Source organism: Rhipicephalus microplus, chromosome 8 (genome assembly GCF_043290135.1).
Source record: "Rhipicephalus microplus isolate Deutch F79 chromosome 8, USDA_Rmic, whole genome shotgun sequence".
Classification (NCBI taxonomy): Eukaryota; Metazoa; Arthropoda; class Arachnida; order Ixodida; family Ixodidae; genus Rhipicephalus; species Rhipicephalus microplus.
The window spans coordinates 95,792,332-95,811,510 of record NC_134707.1 but is presented as its reverse complement, the minus strand read 5'-3'; positions in this window follow the sequence as shown (position 1 = coordinate 95,811,510).

Here is a 19,179-nt window from a genome sequence, read left to right as displayed (position 1 = left end):
TACGCTAGAATTATTCTCTGAACTCGTGGAGAGAGCTGTGTGACACAGACACATGTCACTCTGGTTATTGTTATTGTGATATGGATGTAGTATGCTTGTTTTAATCTCTTGCTGTGTGTAAATTTAGAGTGTGTCTTTTCGTTTATACGTGTATATGTCTATTTATTACAGAGCGCATAATATGCTCTCCGCATTACTTCTGTACATTCATGTATAAATCAACTCCCACTCCTGTAATAATCCCTTTGAGGGATTGGCAGTATTTTGAAATAAATAAATAAAAATAAATATAACTACAGTGGCTTTACGACGCTTCCTATTTACTATCATCAGTTCAGAAGAACTGCTGGAAGTCGCTTAAGCTTATGTACTCTGATCTACTCTATGCTTGTTTAATGAAAATATGAATATGCTTCATTTGACACACGAAGTTGTGTTTCAGGAAGGCCTGGTTCTGCCAAAGCGACTTGTTGATCGATCTAAGTGTACTACGCGGTAGAAAACACGGACGGGAAAAGACAAAGACAAGCACAGCCCTTGTTTTTTTCCCGTCCGTGTTTTCGACCACGTAGTACACTTAGATCACGGATCACCAACTGGCCCAATTGTCCACTTTGCTGATCGAAAACGTCACAGCGCTTCAGAAGGCCGTGCGGAGCGGGAACGCATGCGCAAATTGGTCAACCTCGCACTCCACTGATTAATATAATCTAAAGAGCTAACGAGCATCTGAGAAATGAGCTTCTATTTGATATCATCAAAAGAGCCTCATAGTCACTCAGTTAGGACCTTCAAGTAGGTTTCATAGGCAATTCGTAAGGACTATATGAGGATGCACGGACAGGGAAAGCAATTTTTTTTGTCTGTCTCAGGAGTGAGTACGATACTGATGGTTTGAAAAAAAGGTCGCCTCATAGTCACTCATTTAGGACCTTCATGTAGGTTTCATAGGGAATTCGTAAGGATTATATGAGGATGCACGGACAGGGAAAGCATTTTTTTTTTGTCTGTCTCAGGAGTGAGTACGATACTGACGGTTTGAAAAAAAGGTCGCAAAGACGTTGCTTCAGATGCTTCGGTGAACCGCAAGGCATACAAAATATAAAATTGTGACCTGTGTGATTGTGTACATTGTCTACGCAATAAATACATCAAGATGCCAATTTACATGACCAATTCAATCCATCAAGTTTGAATAAGTGCAAAGAGAGCCCTCTGCATGAAACAATGTACACTCTACACGGTGGATTGCGGGTATTGAGAATATCTAAAGTGTGCAAGTTGTGTGGCACGTGCCTTCCATCTGCCGCTTTGTACATGTATACATGTTACGTGCCGGAGTGGTAGAGAGCGGCTGCGATACATCTCGTTCTGTTGCGGCCTGAAAACGGCACTACAGAGATTGCGATTACCTTCATTAAAGTACAGTGCTTACACACTCATCAACCAACTGCCGAAAGAAGACTTGTGTGACATTTCACATTTGAACCTGAAAGTGTTTTATGCCATGGTCTATATATCACCAGCTTATATTCGTCACAAAAACGACGTTCGTGAAACGCGCACGAACAGGTTCAGATGACAAAGCATGAATTCTGATGATGCTGTTCACGTAGTTTTAAATTGAGCGGCGACGCCACGGCAGTCTCGTAGCTATGGTACTCGACTGCTCACCCTTGGGTTCCGGGATGAAAACCCGGTTGCTGCGACTGCATTTTTGATGGAAGCGAAAATGCTGCAGGCTCGTAACTTTAGAATTAAAAGCACGTCAAAGAACCCCAGGTGGTCAAAATTACTGGAGCCCTCGAAGGTAGCGTCTTCCATAATCATATAGCTGTTACGGAACGTTAAATCCGACATATCAATGAACCAAAATTTTTCGTGAATATAGCACTAATTCTATCTAACCTAAAGAAACATTTAGCATAAAAACCCATGCATTTCAGTTCGTAGTTGTCGAACTGCTGAGTTCACCATCAATGACGTCAATTTCTGGAAGACAGAGAAAAAGGTATGCACGTATCGCTTTCTCCGTACGACCACAACCTTGTTGACAAAATTTGCAAACTTGATCTGCCACTTTCTGCCACGCTTTATCGACTTCCGTCATTTCACGCCAGGCGATAGTCGCGCCATTTGACGGCAGTTGCATCAGGTATTTTCACTCTTGGCATGTAGCAATGAAGGTCCCGGTTGGAGTACAATCACGCCTTTGGCGAGGTGGTGGCAACCTCTCTGAGTGGCGCAAGTCTAAGCTGCGTGTTTCAAAGTGTTTTTAAGTATTTCAAGGTATTTGAATATTCCGATTGTTATTTCTCTCAAATATATTATGTTAGACCCTGTCCAATTATGTTAACATTGTTCAGAGCAATTATACTTTTTGAACGCCTTCTTTGTTCAATCGTGAGCGTGTTCATGCCACGCGATATCTACGAATGCATGACAAGCCGTGCATCTAACGAGCTACACACCTAAACCTGGAGGAAGAAATATTCTTCCTGCGGATGACATGGGAGCCCATAACTCCTTGGCCTGCGATGGTGGTTCCCACGCCTCTTAGACATTCAGTGACCATCGGTAAAAACATGCGTGTAAATTTAAAAACGTGCCTCATTATTGTCACACTTTGTCCTCATCACTAGGCGCATAGTCGGCAAGGGTGAAATATCCAAACCAACATCAATATCATCATCACCATCATTATCAGCTTGACTACCTCCACTGCAGGACAAAGGCCTCTTCCATGATCTGCCAGTCAACTCGATCCTGCGCTTGCTGTTGCCAGTTGGCAATGTATACCTGCAAACCTTATAAGAATTTAAAATGACTGCACACCCAGGATTCGTGAAGGATGTGGAAGTGGTTGGCAAGGTACGATGCAGTGACCATAGAATGGTACGGTCTCGAATTCGCCTAGACTTGAAGAAGGAACGACAGAAACTGATACGCAAGAAGCCAATCAATGAGCTAGCACTGAGAGAGAAAGTACAGGAATTCAGAGTGTCGCTGCAGAACAGGTCCTCGGCTCTTAGTGAGGAAACCAACCTTAACGTATATACAATAAATGATAATCTGACGAGTATCATTACGGAGTGTGCAGTGGAAGTTGGAGGCAGGGTAGTTAGACAGGACACTGGCAAGCGTTCCCAGGAAATGAAGAACCTAATTAAGAAGCGTCAAATCATGAAAGTATCAAGTACAACAGACAAAATAGAACTGGCAGAGCTTTCGAAGTTGATTAATAGGCGTAAGGTATGCGATGTAAGAAGGTATAACAAGGAGAGAATTGGACACGCTCTGAAAAACGGAGGAAGCGTCAAAGCAGTGAAGAGGAAGCTTGGGATAGGCAAAAGTCGGATGTATGCCCTAAGGGACAAAGAAGGCAAAATAACTACCAATATGAATAGGATAGTTAAAATAGCGGAGAAGTTTTACAGAGATCTGTACAGTAGCCGAGACAACCACGACCTTAATGCTATAAGAACTAGCAGTAACCCAGATGACACCCCACCAGTAATGATAGAAGAAGTCAGAAAAGCTTTGGAGAGCATGCAAAGAGGCAAAGCTGCTGGTGAGGATCAGGTAAGATCAGACCTGCTGAATGATGGAGGACAGATTGTGTTAGAAAAACTAGCCACCCTGTTTACGAGGTGTCTCCTGACGGGAAGGGTACCAGAGTCTTGGAAGAACGCTAACATCATTTTAATACATAAGAAAGGAGATGACAAGGACTTGAAGAATTACAGGCCGATCAGCTTGCTCTCTGTAGTATACAAGCTATTTACAAAGGTAATTGATAACACAGTAAAGAAAACATTAGAATTCAATCAACCAAAAGAACAAGCAGGATTTAGAACAGGCTACTCAACAATTGACCACATTCATACTTTCAATAAGGTTATAGAGAAATGCTCAGAGTATAACCAACCACTATACATAGCCTTCATAGATTACGAGAAGGCGTTTGATTCATTAGAAATATCAGCCGTCATGCAGACACTGCGGAATCAGGGCGTTAGATGAAGTGTATATAAACATTCTGGAAGAAATCTACAGGGGAACAACTGCTACCATAGTGCTTCATAAAGAAAGCAACAGAATACCAATCAAGAAGGGTGTAAGGCAGGGGGACACAATCTCCCCAATGCTATTTACCGCGTGCTAACAGGAGGTTTTCAGAAGCCTAGAATGGGAACAGTTAGGGATAAGAGTTAATGGAGAATACCTTAGTAACTTGCGCTTCGCCGATGACATTGCATTGCTGAGTAACTCAGGGGACGAATTGCAACTCATGATTACAGAGTTAGACAAGGAGAGCAGAAAGGTGGGTCTAAAAATTTATCTGCAGAAAACGAAAGTAATGTACAACAACCTCGGAGAGGAGCAGCGCTTCGAGATAGGTAATAGTGCACTTGAAGTTGTAAAAGACTGTCTACTTAGGGCAGGTAATAACCGCAGAGCCTAACCACGAGATTGAAGCAACTAGAAGAATAAGAATGGGGTGGAGCACATTTGGCAAGCACTCTCAAATTATGACAGGTAGATATCCACTATCCCTCAAGAGGAAGGTATATAACAGCTGTATCTTGCCGGTACTTAGCTACGGAGCAGAAACCTGGAGACTTACAAAGAGGGTTCAGCTTAAATTGAGGACGACGCAGCGAGCAATGGAAAGAAAATTGGTAGGTGTAACCTTAAAAGACAAGAAGAGAGCAGAGTGGATTAGGGGACAAACGGGGGTTAAGGATATCATACTTGAAATAAACAAGAAGAAATGGACATGGGCCGGGCATTAAGCGCGTAGACAGGATAACCGCTGGTCATTAAGGGTAACTAATTGGATTCCCAGAGAAGGGAAGCGGGTTAGGGGGAGACAGAAGGTTAGGTGGGCAGACGAGATTAAGAAGTTTGCGGGTATAAATTCGCAGCAGCAAGCACAGGACCGGGATAACTGGCGGAACATCGGAGAGGCCTTTGTCCTGCAGTGTACGTAGTCAGGATGATGATGATGATGATGATGACCTGCAAACTTCTTGATCTATTTTGCCCACCCCACTTTCTGTCTCCCCCTAACTCGCTTGTCTTCTCTGGAAATTCAGTTAGTAACTTTGAATGACCAGTGGTTATCCTTCCTACGCACTACAAATACCTGGCCTATGTTCATTTCTTCTTCTTGATTTCAACTATGATGACCTCCACCCCGGTGTGTTCCTTGATCTACTCAGCTCTCTGTTTGTTTCTTGAAGAGTTCACGACACCCAATTTTTAAACATAATCTATGTTTTTTTAGTTGATTCTTGTACGTTCAAACACATTCTGGCGAAATTCGAGTGAATTTGGTTAAGCCGCTATTTCTATTGGAATATTGTTATAAACAAGCAACTGGCCTGAGAGTCGGGCAACACTGGCGCGATGGCTAGCCGTGACGTCGATAACCACGTGCTGTGCGAGCTCTTGCATGGTCTGCAATCTGGAGGACAGTAGTGTTCTGTGGTCAACTGCGCTTGCAATCGAACGTTTTCTCCGTTGTTCAACTTGCCACTGGAACCAAATTACTTCTCGGGGTCATTTAGGGGTCATCAACAATGCCACCGTGGCACCCATGTAGCGCTGGTATTTGTAGCAAGCAATTTCGGAGGTCAAAAAGTGTCCTATGAATGTGCATTGCTTATGCCGTTTGCCGTAACAGATAAATATTTATTGAAACTCATCGCAAGCAAAGCCATGATTGAGCGTCCCACTTGCCTTTTTTTTTACCGGGACCGAATGCAATCGACAGAATTTGAGCAAAGAATTGGCCCAAATGTATACTGTGAGTAACCCTAGCACCGCACTGACATGTCATTCGCTTGAGCATTTACGTGTACCGCACGCAACTATCGACGAAAAAACAACCGTCCCGACGTGCAGCATTGCTGCGACCACTTATTTATTATGTTCAGCACCGAAAGTTGTGCACGCGCGTATGCTAGCCAACAAAAACCTGCACGCTTTTCCAATGCCAGGGCGCTAAATACTTGCTCACGAATGCAGCATCGACGGTCACCCTTATCCCAAGCTAGCTTTTCAAACTGACAGACTTGAAATAAAGCTACTTATCATTGCGGAAAGCCACATGCAACATCTGCCACAAAGGTCAGGTCATTGACATCTTGGTTCACAGGGCCTTTGAGGCTTTCTTAGTCACTTGATGTGGTGGCGACGGAGTCGAAGTCAGAATGCGCAACGTGCACAACGTCGCCGCCGCGTCTAGTGATGAAACCGGTAGCACACGGTATCGCTTGCACCTCACTGACACGGGCAGATCACGGAGCAAGCAACATTCGCAATACTTACCGCATGCGGTCGGTGCTGTTTGGAAGAAGACGACACTGCTCCTTCGGCTTTTGACGTCACGCAACTCGTATCTTAACGGCGGTCACCGGCGGTGGGCGGAACATCCGATGACCTGTATGGCTTATTTTGGGCTGAAATAATCTCTTACAGTCCAGTATTTACACGCGTACAAACAAATAGGACCCTCTACCTTCGTTTTTCTCTGAAAACTGGCAGTTGTTGGGGGACCATATCATGACCCTTTTAGGGTTGCACCTATCATTTTTCTTTCCATAACTCTCTGCTTCGTCCTCTATTTGAGCTGAACCCTCATTGTGAGCCTCCAGGATTTTGTTCTGTTGGTAAGTGCTGCAAGATGCAGCTGTTATATACCTTCCTTTTGAGGGATAGTGGCAGTCTACCAGTCATCATTGGAGAGTGTTTGTCACATGTCACCATATATAAGCCTGTTGAAATGAATTACAGCAATGGCGCACCAACGCGAGCCGACAGGAAGCGTTGCGGTATGCCCGCAGGGGCGCCTGCGCAAGTAGGCGTTTGGTGTGTAGCGACACCACGGACCCGAGCTAACGGGGGAGTTTCTACTCCCTCCCACGCCTAGCCGTGCGTGGCTTTGCCGTGTCCGGGGAAAAGGGGATCCTGGGGGTTGAGCCGACGCTGGGTGATTGGACCTTTAAGGCCCCCCGACAGAGGCAACACACCCCTTTGGCCCCGGCTTCACGTAGACGGCACCCCTGGGCTGACCCACCCAGGGGAAATCGGCAGTCGCCTTTTCCTATCCCTCTCTTTCTGCATCTTCGTCTTTATCTCTTACTATCTATCTGTCCTGTCTTCTACTCTCTTCTGTTTACTTCCAAACTTCCTGGCGGCTAGGGTTAACCCTGTGCAAATAGCCTACCTTGGTCTAGGCGCATTGGGTTATAGTGGCGTTGTACGGCTGGCGTCTGCAGTTTTCAGCATCTGTAAACTTGTAGCGTCCCCTCGTTGGGCTCCGTGGTGGGTGGCCGCCAACGCTGCTGAACAAAAATAAAAAAGGCATGCATGGAGCATTCCCCTTACTGTCTGATCGTACCGGCTTAAAGCGGGTACGCACCGATGATATAAACTTTTTTAACCAGCCCAAAGAAACATATCCTCACTATCATGTTATCCCCTGTGAAAAAACTGAAAAGCAAGCCAGAACCGTCTCTCCCTTCCTGGTTTCTAGACGTCTTACTGAAACTCTTGGCACAGGATACAAGGTAACCAAAATGGCTAGTGGAGACCTTCTCCTCGAAATCCGTGACAAAGTACAATTTGAAAAGCTAAACCGTCTTTCAGATTTCGGTGGCATACCAATAACCATAACACCACATAGATCAATTAACACAACTCGCGGAGTGGTATCTGACATGGACTTACTTGACTTGACTGAGACTGATCTTTTGGAGGCGTGGAAGAGCCAAAATGTCACTAATGTACAGAGAATCATCATTAGAAGAGATAATAAGGAAACACCGACGAAACACTTAATACTCACATTTGCATCCAGTAAACTACCGGAATATATTCAAACAGGGTACACACAGACATCTATCAGGCCGTACATACCAAACCCTCGTCGTTGCTTCCAATGCCAGAGGTATGGCCTTGGCTCTAAAACCTGTCGTGGTCGCCAGACTTGTGCACAATATGGAGTTCTAGGCCACGTGTCTGAGAACTGCAAACAACCGACACACTGTGTAAACTGCGAAGGAAACCATTCCGCATATTCACGCTCCTGCACATACTGGAAAAAAGAAAAAGAAATAATTACGTTGAAGGTGAAGGAGAACATTACATTCAAGAAAGCCCGGCGAAGAGTCGCTCCCTTCTATGGACCTACATACGCTGATGCGGCGCGTCAGGGGGCTCCGCCGCACTAGCCCTCGCCACTCCTTCGGCCCGCGCATACCGAGCCGGTGGTTGTGGCACCTGCCCCCAAGGCGGCTGTAGCCCAAGCTACACCGCCTACTCCCAAAAAGAGACAGGAGACTCCAGAGTCCTCCGGTCTCAAGGCCTCACCTCACCAGGCGAGGCCCGAAATTCGAATTAACAGCCCGCACGTGGGGGCATCCAGTGCCTCCGAGGAGGCAATGGATAAGTCGGCACCCTTGGTGCCGAAAGAGCGGCGTGGCTCCCTGGAGCGCGTCAAGAAAACAAAAAACAGATAACAGGGCCTGGTGATGGCCCTGTTAAGTGAACTCAAACTCACTGTCTAAACAGCCACTCGCTTTTCGTACACACAGCACTATTTCACAATCACCATGAACACTCAAAATATACAATGGAACGTCAGGGGCCTTCACAGAAACCTTGACGACATCCAAGAACTCTTACATGAACACTCGCGAAAAGTGCTGTGTGTACAAGAAACACACCTTAATTTAAAACACACAAATGTTCTTCGTAAATACGTTATTTTTCGAAAAGACCGTGTTGATGCTATGACATCATCCGGAGGTGTTGCCATCATAGTGAATCAAGGAATAGCATGCACACACTTACAACTCCAAACATCCCTTGAGGCAGTGGCTGTTCGAGCGGTTCTTTTTGATAAACTGATAACAATCTGCACTATTTACATTCCTCCTAGCTATAAGCTGCAAAAACGCGATTTACACTCTCTAACTGATGAACTTCCGGAGCCTTATGTTCTCTTTGGAGACTTTAATGCGCATAGCAGGTTATGGGGTGACTCTCGGTATGACGCGCGTGGTCGACTGATCGAACAGTTCCTTATCACGTCGAGCGCGTGTCTCCTAAATCGAAAGAACCAACCTATTATAACCTCGCTAATAACACCTACTCCTCCATAGACCTGAGCATATTATCTCCATCTCTTGTGCCTCTACTCCAGTGGAAAGTCGTCAGTAATCTGTACGGAAGTGACCACTTCCCCGTAGTTTTGAGCACAACGACAGTAACTTAGTGTCCACCACGTGTTCCCAAGTGGCTCATAAACAGAGCCGACTGGGAACAGTTTTATACTATCGCTTGTCTAGGTTGAAATGACATCTGTACTTTTAACATTGATGTTGCTGTGAACTACTTCACAGCGTTTTTGATCGATGCTGCAACAAAATGCATCCCACAAACAAATGGACACTCTGGAAAACGATGTGTGCCATGGTGGAACTCTGAATGCCGAAACGCGCGCAAACAGCAAAACAGAGCTTGGAGGCTGCTTCGGAACTCACCGACAGCCGAAAATCTTAAAACCTTCAAGAAAATAAAGTCTCAAGGCAGGAGAACGCGTCGGCAGGCCAGAAGATAAAGCTGGCAGAAGTTTTTATCAGGGGTTAATTCATACGCACAGGAGGCTAAAGTTTGGAACATGGTCGGTAGGATAGCCGGAAAACTATGCTACAATGGATTGAATCATTCCTTACCCGCCGCACCCAATTTGTTCATGCTAATGGCTTTAACTCTTCTTTCAGCGAAGTGCGCTCTGGGGTCCCACAAGGATCCGTCCTAGAACCCCTTCTATTTCTTATTTATATTAATGACCTCCCTTCAAAATTGTGCTTTAATATTCATTTATTTGCAGACGACTGTGTGATATTTCGTAAGATTAATAACAGTGACGACATTAGAATCCTTCAGTCTGATCTAACCGCTGTTTCTAACTGGCGCCAAACATGGCTGATGGAATTAAACATTAACAAATGTAAGGTTATGCATGTATACCGCAACCCCAAGCATCAGTCAACTTATTACCTAAACAACATAGCTTTAGAACTAGTTACATCATATAAGTACCTTGGAGTGCACATTACAACTAATCTCAGCTGGTCAACACATATTGAACATATCATCAACAACGCTAATAGCATGTTAGGGTATTTACGCCGCAATCTTTCTTGAGCCCTATCGTCACTAAAATTATCGCTATACAAATCCTTAATACGCCCCAAGTTAGAGTACGCAGCATCAGTATGGGATCCAAGCCAAAAAAATCTAATCGCTTCTCTCGAGCTTGTTCAAAATAATTCCGCTCGCTTTATCCTGTAAAACTATAACCGTACTGCCAGCATATCTTCAATGAAAAGCAGCCTTTCCCTTCCCTCTTTATCATCACGCAGGAAACTTTTTTGGTTAATCATGCTACATAAAATATATTATCATTCCTTCCTGCGCAACGAACTCTTACCCCAACCACTATACATTTCCCATCGCATTGACCACCGTCACAAGGTTGGCATTAACTATTATCATACAAAATCTGCCACTCAGTCATTCTTGCCCCGTTCATCCCGGGAATGGAACCACCTTCCCGCTGAAATTGCGGGTATCACCGATAACCAACTGTTCCGTGCTGCCTTAGCCAATATTATATATGCAGAAATATCTGATGTTTAATCTGTGTTTGTGTGACCACATTGTTGCGATAATACTAATTTGCTTTGTCTTTCCTTTTCCTTTTTATGTACACAATGTTTTTTGTAACCATGCTACCTCATGTTATGCCTTTGTTCTGTACCACTCCCCTCTGTAATGCCTCTGGCCCTGAGGGTATAATAAATAAATAAATAAATAAAACAATTACACACACTTCCACTCGTAAACACTCAGGATGATACCTTGGAAGATCAGGCAAACTTCCTCGGTGCACACTTCGAACAGGTATCCAGCTCGTCCCACTATACTGACACTTTCCAAAAATACAGAACAAGAATAGAAAAGCAGAAACTCGAACCCAAATCCACTAGATACGAGGCATATAACCAAGCTTTCAGTCTAGCTGAGTTCCGAACATCTCTAAACTCCTGCAGTACTTCTGCCCCAGGTTCTGACCGTGTGATGTATGAAATGTTAAAAAACCTACCAAACGAAACCCGAAAAACCTTACTTTGTTTGTACAATGCTATTTGGTCTTCTGGCACTATTCCTACCTCCTGGAAAGAGGCTATTGTTATTCCCATTTTGAAAGAGGGCAAGGACCCTTCTTTACCCTCGAGGTATAGGCCTATAGCACTTACAAGCTGCTTGTGCAAAGTCTTTGAAAAAATGATAAACTGCCGACTTGTACATTTTCTTGAAACAAATAATTTGCTCGACCCATTCCAGTGCGGGTTTCGAGAAAGTAGATCCACCACAGACCACCTTGTTCGTATCGAGGCACAGATCAGAGACGCCTTCGTCCATAAACAATATTTTCTCTCTGTGTTCTTAGATATCGAAAAGGCTTATGATACAACATGGCGTTTCGGAATTCTAAGAGACCTGTCCCACCTTGGTGTGCGCGGAATAATGTTTCATATAATCGAAAGTTACGTCAAACCGGACATTCCGTGTCCGTCTGGGCAGTGTGCTCTCCCAAACATTTGTCCAGGAAACAGGCGTGCAACAAGGTGGTGTGCTTAGTTGCACACTTTTTATTATTAAAATGAATTCGTTCCACTTGTCCATTCCCCGCAATATGTTCTGTTGTACATATGTCGACGACGTTCAGCTTGGCTTCAAGTCATGCAACTTGGCCATGTGTGAGCGGCAGGTTCAGCTGGGTTTAAATAAGGTCTCCAAAGGGGCAGATGAAAACGGATTTCGACTTAACCCACAAAAAAAGCACGTGTGTCTTGTTCTCTCGAAAGAGAGGCATGCACTCGGAACCTGACATTCGACTGAACGGGCAACTTCTGTCCGTCAAAGCCGAGCATAAATTCTTAGGCTTAATCTTGGACAACAAGTTGACCTTCGTACCCCACATAAAGTATTTAAAAACAAAATGTTTAAAAGCCATGAATGTTATAAAAGTGTTGTCACGTACTACGTGGGGTAGTGACAGGAAATGCCTCATGAACCTGTATAGAAGCCTTATTCACACCCGCTTAGATTATGGGACCATTATTTATCAGTCTGCGACTCAAAGTGCTTTGAAGATGCTGGATCCCGTGCACCATTCGGGCATCCGCCTTTCTACGGGTGCTTTTCGCACCAGCCCCGTAGAAAGCCTTTACGTTGAGTCAAATGAGTGGTCGCTTCATCTGCGAAGAACCTACATGTCCTTTGTATACTTCCTTAAGGTGAAAGCAGACAAGAGGCACCCCTCAGGCTCTACTATTAATGACTTGTCGAGCTCCATTCTTTTTCAAAACAGGCCTTCAATGAGGCAGTCCTTCTCAGTTCGCCTGAAGGGTCTAGCTGAGGACACTGGAGTGTCACTCGAACACAGTTTAATGGCTCCTGTAGCATACCCGCCACCGTGGCAGTGGCAGACTATAGATTGCGATGTGTCTTTCCTAGAAGTTACAAAACATGCGCCTATTGCCCATATTCGAACATACTTCTTGGAACTTCAACACAAATACACACGTCCTGAGGTTTTTACAGATGCCTCTAAGTCTAACTCCTCGGTGTCCTACGCTGCTGTTGGCCCTTCCTTTTCGCATGCTGGCCCTCTACATGCAGGCACAAGTATCTTCACAGCGGAAGCTTACGCGATACTTGTGGCAGCTAAACACATCAAAAAATCACAAATACAAAAAGCAGTAATTTGTATATACAGACTCCCTCATTGTGGTAACGGCTCTGCACAGTCTTAAAAAACAAAAAAACCCTGTCCTCGTTTCACTTTACTCCATTTTATGCACACTCTACACACTCAACCGACATGTTGTGTGCAGGGTGCCAAGGCACCGTGAGATTCAAGGCAACATGATGGCGGATCAGCTTGCTGCATCCGCCCACGAAAGCACCGCCATTACACCCACATCAATCCCGGCCCTTGATCTTAAGCCGTCTCTCAAACGAAAACTCAGGGACTACTGGCAGAGCAAGTGGGATACACACACACAAAACAAACTACACGTTATCAAGCCACACCTTGGCCATTGGCCACCAGTATCAAAATCACGTCACACAGAGGTAACATTAACGAGGCTCAGGATAGGACACACATACACGACACACACATATCTTTTGTCTGGCTGCGATCCACCATTGTGTGACAGATGTGGTGAAGCACTAACAGTTCTTCACATTTTAATTCAGTGCAAACAATTGGACACTCTAAGAAAACAACACTTTCCTTCACCCTACCGACAACATATACCTTTACATCCTGCAATGTTCATCGGTAGGGAACCGCTATTTAGTCACAAATTATTGTTAGCGTTTTTAAAAGATATTCATAGCTTTCATGTCATATACCCGGGCATACCGTAGCACGACCTCTTCAGAGAGGTTTTCGCTGCGGTGGCTACACAATAAAGCACTTGCCTCACCGCCCTTGGACGCAAGGGTATGAACGAGTGAGGCACTTGTGCTAATGCCATACATGTCCACCATCGTTTTTATTATGATTAACTTTTGCCATCTATTCGCACCACACACACCTTTCACGGCATGGTCATGATTTTATTAATTTTATGTTTTTACCCGCTTTACTGCGAGGAATTTTATGGCCCTTATACAGCCGCTAATCACAAACATTGTCCACATTCCTGTCTCATGAACTGACGCTTTTTGGCCATCAAATGACCGTTGCGCCAAAAAACACCATATATCATCAGCGTTGCGGTAGGCTCAGCGATGCGGAGGCTGTTGGCGCATTGTGACAAGGGTTGTGATTTGGTTTAGCAACCACACAGCAACCTGCACTGCTGTTTTGGCAGCGAAGCTTGTTGTGCTCGCATTATGGATGTTGTCGCCATTGTCTAAGGTTTGCGTTGGCTTTCCGTTTGTACCATACATAGGGCATTCATTGCACGCATGTAGTTAAAAAATAGACCATACCCTGTCTATCCATCTGCCCATTCAACTGTCCTTCTATATTTCAATCTATCCGTGCGTGCATCCGGCTGCTCACCTATACGTGTATCTGTCCTTACTTCTACCCGTGAATCTCTTGGTGATTTCGTACCACTCGGAATCCCTCCGTCCGTCCTTCTATGCATTTTTCTGACATGCATCAATCCGGGTTTCCGTTCATGCATTTGTTCATACATCCATCCGTGCGAACGTCGATTTATCCGTTCATCCTTTGAACTAGCCGGCAATTTCAATGTTTACAACATGAACCTCAGAACCTAGCTAAGCTCCATCATCAGCACTCAGTAAATCAGCTGCCGATTCTTTGTGTTCTCCAGACATGTGACGTATGTTACCAGAATATTTGACTTCCGCATACACAAAGAGTGTTTCTTCACCATGTATTGTGTTACGATATTTCTGATGTCGTTTTTTGTTGCGCACCATTGCATTCGGATAATAATTTGTCCCACTACTTTAAGTACAGTGTCACTGACTAAACTTTTTGATGGAACAAGGACACAGAAACGCTAGATTGTGCATAAACTAATGGACCACGGGGAGTGCTTGATATAGTGCTAAGTAAAGCGGCTTCGTGCGCTCACTGCCTAAGCTATGAACTCGACTTCTGTCGTTCGCTTAGCGTTAAGTGGTAGGTTGAATACTGACAAGTACACAACTTATTCTTTTTTTCTTAAATAACGATGCTTTGTATAGATGCATATCAAATGACCACGTTGTCAGGTGCCTTTCGATGTCCTTTTTGCACAGAATTTTACCATACCCTTTGTAGAGCTCTTGGATACCACAAGGGTATATTAGTGAACAATAGGGCTAGTCGTTAGGGTGAACATGTTCCACCAAGGATCAATGTGGTTGCATGTACGTGAAACTTGGATATAGCCCCCAAAGACCAATGCACATTGCGTGCACTTTCACACGCTCATGCACAATAAACATTGAGATTCTTCAGTGAAGACGTGCTTCACTTTTACGTCAAACCAAATCTAATGACACTTGTACGTTTGTCATGTACGTTAAGAAAGGCCTACTGTCAGCTAACCTTCTCAAGATTGCCGAAAAAAACTCCTATAAAGTTTCACGCATTGTACTTAGTAGTAGACATGTGAACACACAACCTTTAACTATTTCATGACGGCACAAAAATTTTTTATTTGAATCACCTAGTCAACTTTGTCTTTTTGTACAATACTGTAAAATAGTTCCCTTTATTTTGTTGGTTGCCTCTAATCTCTTCATAATCAAACATAAGAAATGTTTGGCTGGTACTCTGCGAAAGTACAGCAGGACCCAAAAATTACGATTTCAAATGAAGCGGTAATTTGAAAACGTAGTTGCAGTAGGCGACTCAGGATAGAATAAAACTGTCTTTATGTAGTTCTTGTCGCTTGTGCTCGCACCGTACTGAGTGTTCTGAGAAAGTGCCTCAATGGGGGTGATGATTGCACTGACTATTGTTATTTTTCAATAGTGAGTATTACCATTATGTTGTGTATTGATCGTGTTTTTATTGTTAATCAAGATTATTCATTATTACTCACAAGACCGTATACTATTGCTGTATTTTTTTGTAATTACCCCATCCATGTAGCCATAGGAGGTCCCCCTGTCAGTTTCTCTGAAACTTTGGGACCTCCTGCTGTAATAACGCTAACCATGTAACTCAACTGAACTATTTAATAAACTTGACTTGACTTGACTATCGTCGGTGGCGTAACGTACCACCCCCATAAAAATTTGGTGTTATTCGGAGCTCTAACAGTACAAGCGCTTACACTTTCAACATTTTAACAGAATCATACCAACGCCTTGCAGAACAATCATTACGCGTAATAAGAGACAGGCATCCCTACAAGTGTATCCTATAGTTATTAGTAGTTATTGCAACGAATAAAAGGTGTAAGACAAGACAATATTCAGCTGGAGGGATAAAGCCTGATACCTTCGAGTAGCTTGTTCGATGCTTTATCTGCTGAGCTACAGTGGTGGTCATCACCCCTTCCATCTTAAGGACTACATATGTGCATTTATTATCACACTGCTGGTCAACGCCACTAATAGCCATGAGGGCGAGTGTGGAACACTTTTATTTTTTGTGTTAATGCTACTTCGCAAGTGATTTTATGACGACCAGGCAGCTCCGCAATAACCTCTCGTGCATTAGCTGTAGGCATTGTCTGCAAAGAGGAGACCCTCGCTGTGAACGAACGAAGTGGAAAATTGAATGCTTTTTCTCTTTCCCGGACACAAAAGCGATCACAACTAACATACGTATCATGGGAACTATTGGGGATGTTATTATTGCTGAAGCAAAACCTGAAACTGTAGGGTGGGTCATCCTCTCCAGCGCCTCCACCATATAAACGCCGTTCACCATCTCCACGGCGTCGCTCATTGACCACGATGCGGCCCATGCACTCGCAGGCGACCAGAAAAGTCGTCGCATACTGCGAGGCAAGTGCTGCGACGCTGTTTAACTGTGAAAGCCCTAAGAGAAGCCCACCGAACGTGTTAGACGTTTTTGTTTATGGTGTTCACGCATCGTCACTTGTCGATACTGGAGCCACCGTATCTGCCATAGACGTAGAACTGTCACTTATGCTCAAGTTGACGTTGTCACCTTCCGTACCGCCAACGCATTCGCCCCACAGCGGCGTGCACAGTCCGCCTCATCATTCAGGACGCTGTGTACGCCGTCGAATTCATCCTAATTCCTGCATGCACTGACGACGTAATGTTAGGGGGCCTTTGCTCTCCCGCCATGATGTCGTCATTCATGGCGCACCAGCTGAAACAGAGCTCTCATCAATCTGATTTGACGCTGGCCAACATTCTGTAGGCTGCAAGCAAGGCATTCGCAAAACACGACAACAATTTGCCTGCAAACTCATCGACGATAGTGTCGGTCTATATTGCCAGTCTTCCCGACAGCGCTGCACTCATCTTGCTATCTGACCTTGTTTACATGAGGAAAGATTTCCTGGCTCTTTTACCGACAGTGCGATTTACTCGTGGCAGCACCTCTATACTTTTATTACTATATCTCCGTACTGTGTTACGTTGATATGGGGAGAAAGTCTCGACAGAATGTAACGCTTTAATGATGCACAAATAATGGATGAACTCTATGACACGCACTGCTCAAGTTCCAGTTTGCTCATGGCTGCTTCTACATGTGCTTAATCATACGACGATGTTTTTTGTTTCTCCATTCACCACACCCATACGGCGACCTAGCGTTCGGAGCTTCTGCTTCAGTTAGAAGAATTTCGTTCTTCTTTCGGCATGGATGAACCTCTCTTGGCAGCACATTCGCTGTTATGCATTGCTTCAACCTAGGCGCCCAACCACCCCTGCGGCAACGTCCGCATCACGCATCTCCAAGAGAACGCCGTATGACGAACGATCAAGTCGGTGAGCCCGCCACGGTGGTATAGCAGCTAAGGTACTCTGCTCCTAATCCGAAGGTCGCGGGATCAAATCCCGGTTGCAGCGGCTGCATTTCTGATGGAGCGAAAATGTTTTTGGTTCATGTGCTCAAATTTGGGTGCACGTTGAAGAACCCCAGGTGGTCAAAATTTCTGGAGCCCTCCACTACGGCATCTCTCATAATCATATTCTATGGTGGTTTTAGGACGTTAAACCCCACATAAACATCTGTGAAGTCGGTGACATGCTTTGAAACAATCTTATTCGACCCTCTAATAGCTCCTGGACGCCTCCTGCAGTTCTCGTTGCGAAGGACTGTTCTGTGTGGTTCGGCATGAACTACCAACACCTGAACAATATCCTTCGTAAGGACTTGTGGGGGCGGCGTTGGGTGCATGTTAGCCAGATGGGGAGCGAGAACACTCGAGGACAAAACAGGCATTTATGTACACGAAGACAGATACGGAAACACACACCACATAAACTCACACATACGTATACGCGTTCGCGTGATTATGTGAGAGGGAAGTTATGTCAAGTTTGTCCGCTCAAGCCGCACCCTTGGAGTGTGAGTGTCATGGTCGACCGGTGTTTTCTTGTCGTCAGGAGGTGGTGCGCGTCGTGGTTCGCGATTCCGTACGGGAACGTTGCACGGCCTACACTCTTAAAGAAACTTGTAGTACCTACTAAGTTTGGTTTACTAGGTACTTGTCACATACGATGCTAACCAGTTAGTATGTGAAGTTATTAACGGGGAGGCTAGTAGCCGTTACTAACACAGTTAGTAAGGGTTATTAGTGTAGGTAGTGACGGTTGCTAGCAATAAAAATTGTACTAGACGCGCTCATTTAGCTTCAATAATCACTTGTTTTATAACGGTTGTGTTCAACCGAGTATCAGCATTTTCATATATCACAGAGTTATTACGCAAATAATGTCATAAAGGATAACAGCAGATATTGACAAGTCCACGCGAGAAGTACTGTTCCTAAGCATTTGCAGGAGAATTTATAGCCCCAACTTCAGGGAATTCAGCTGATGCAGGTGGGCGTCTATGCCGTAGGATGTGCAATTTCAGTTAGGCGCCTTTATTTGTAAAGCGTGAGCACGCACATAGTCGCGCTTCTTCAGTTGATGATCATCATCATGGTGTCTCCAGCGCACTTCAAATCAGCCCCGCACACCGATAACAAACAGAACGTCATTCCGCAAACCAATAACAATTAGAGAATTGGCTGACATGCTGTTACCAGGTGGATGTTTTTTTACAACGTGTATTTACTGCAGCTAATAAAAGATGCGCTTGACGGCTTGCAAAGAGCAGAATTCTTTTCATCTCTCGATTTGTGGTCTACGTATTGGGAAGTACATTTGACTGAAGACGCTCCACCGTAGACTATTTTAAATCTCAGTCGCGACAGCTTGTACGAATTCAACGTCATTTCGTTTGGGCTGTGCAACGCACCCGCCACCTCTGACCGCACGATGGATATCGTTCTGCTCAACCTGAAGTGGCACATGTGCCTCTGCTACCTCGACGGTGTCCTTGTTTTCGCTCCTGATCTGTCCACGCATCTTTAACGCCAGTGGCATGTTTTGAAGCGTTTGAGAGACCCTAGTCTG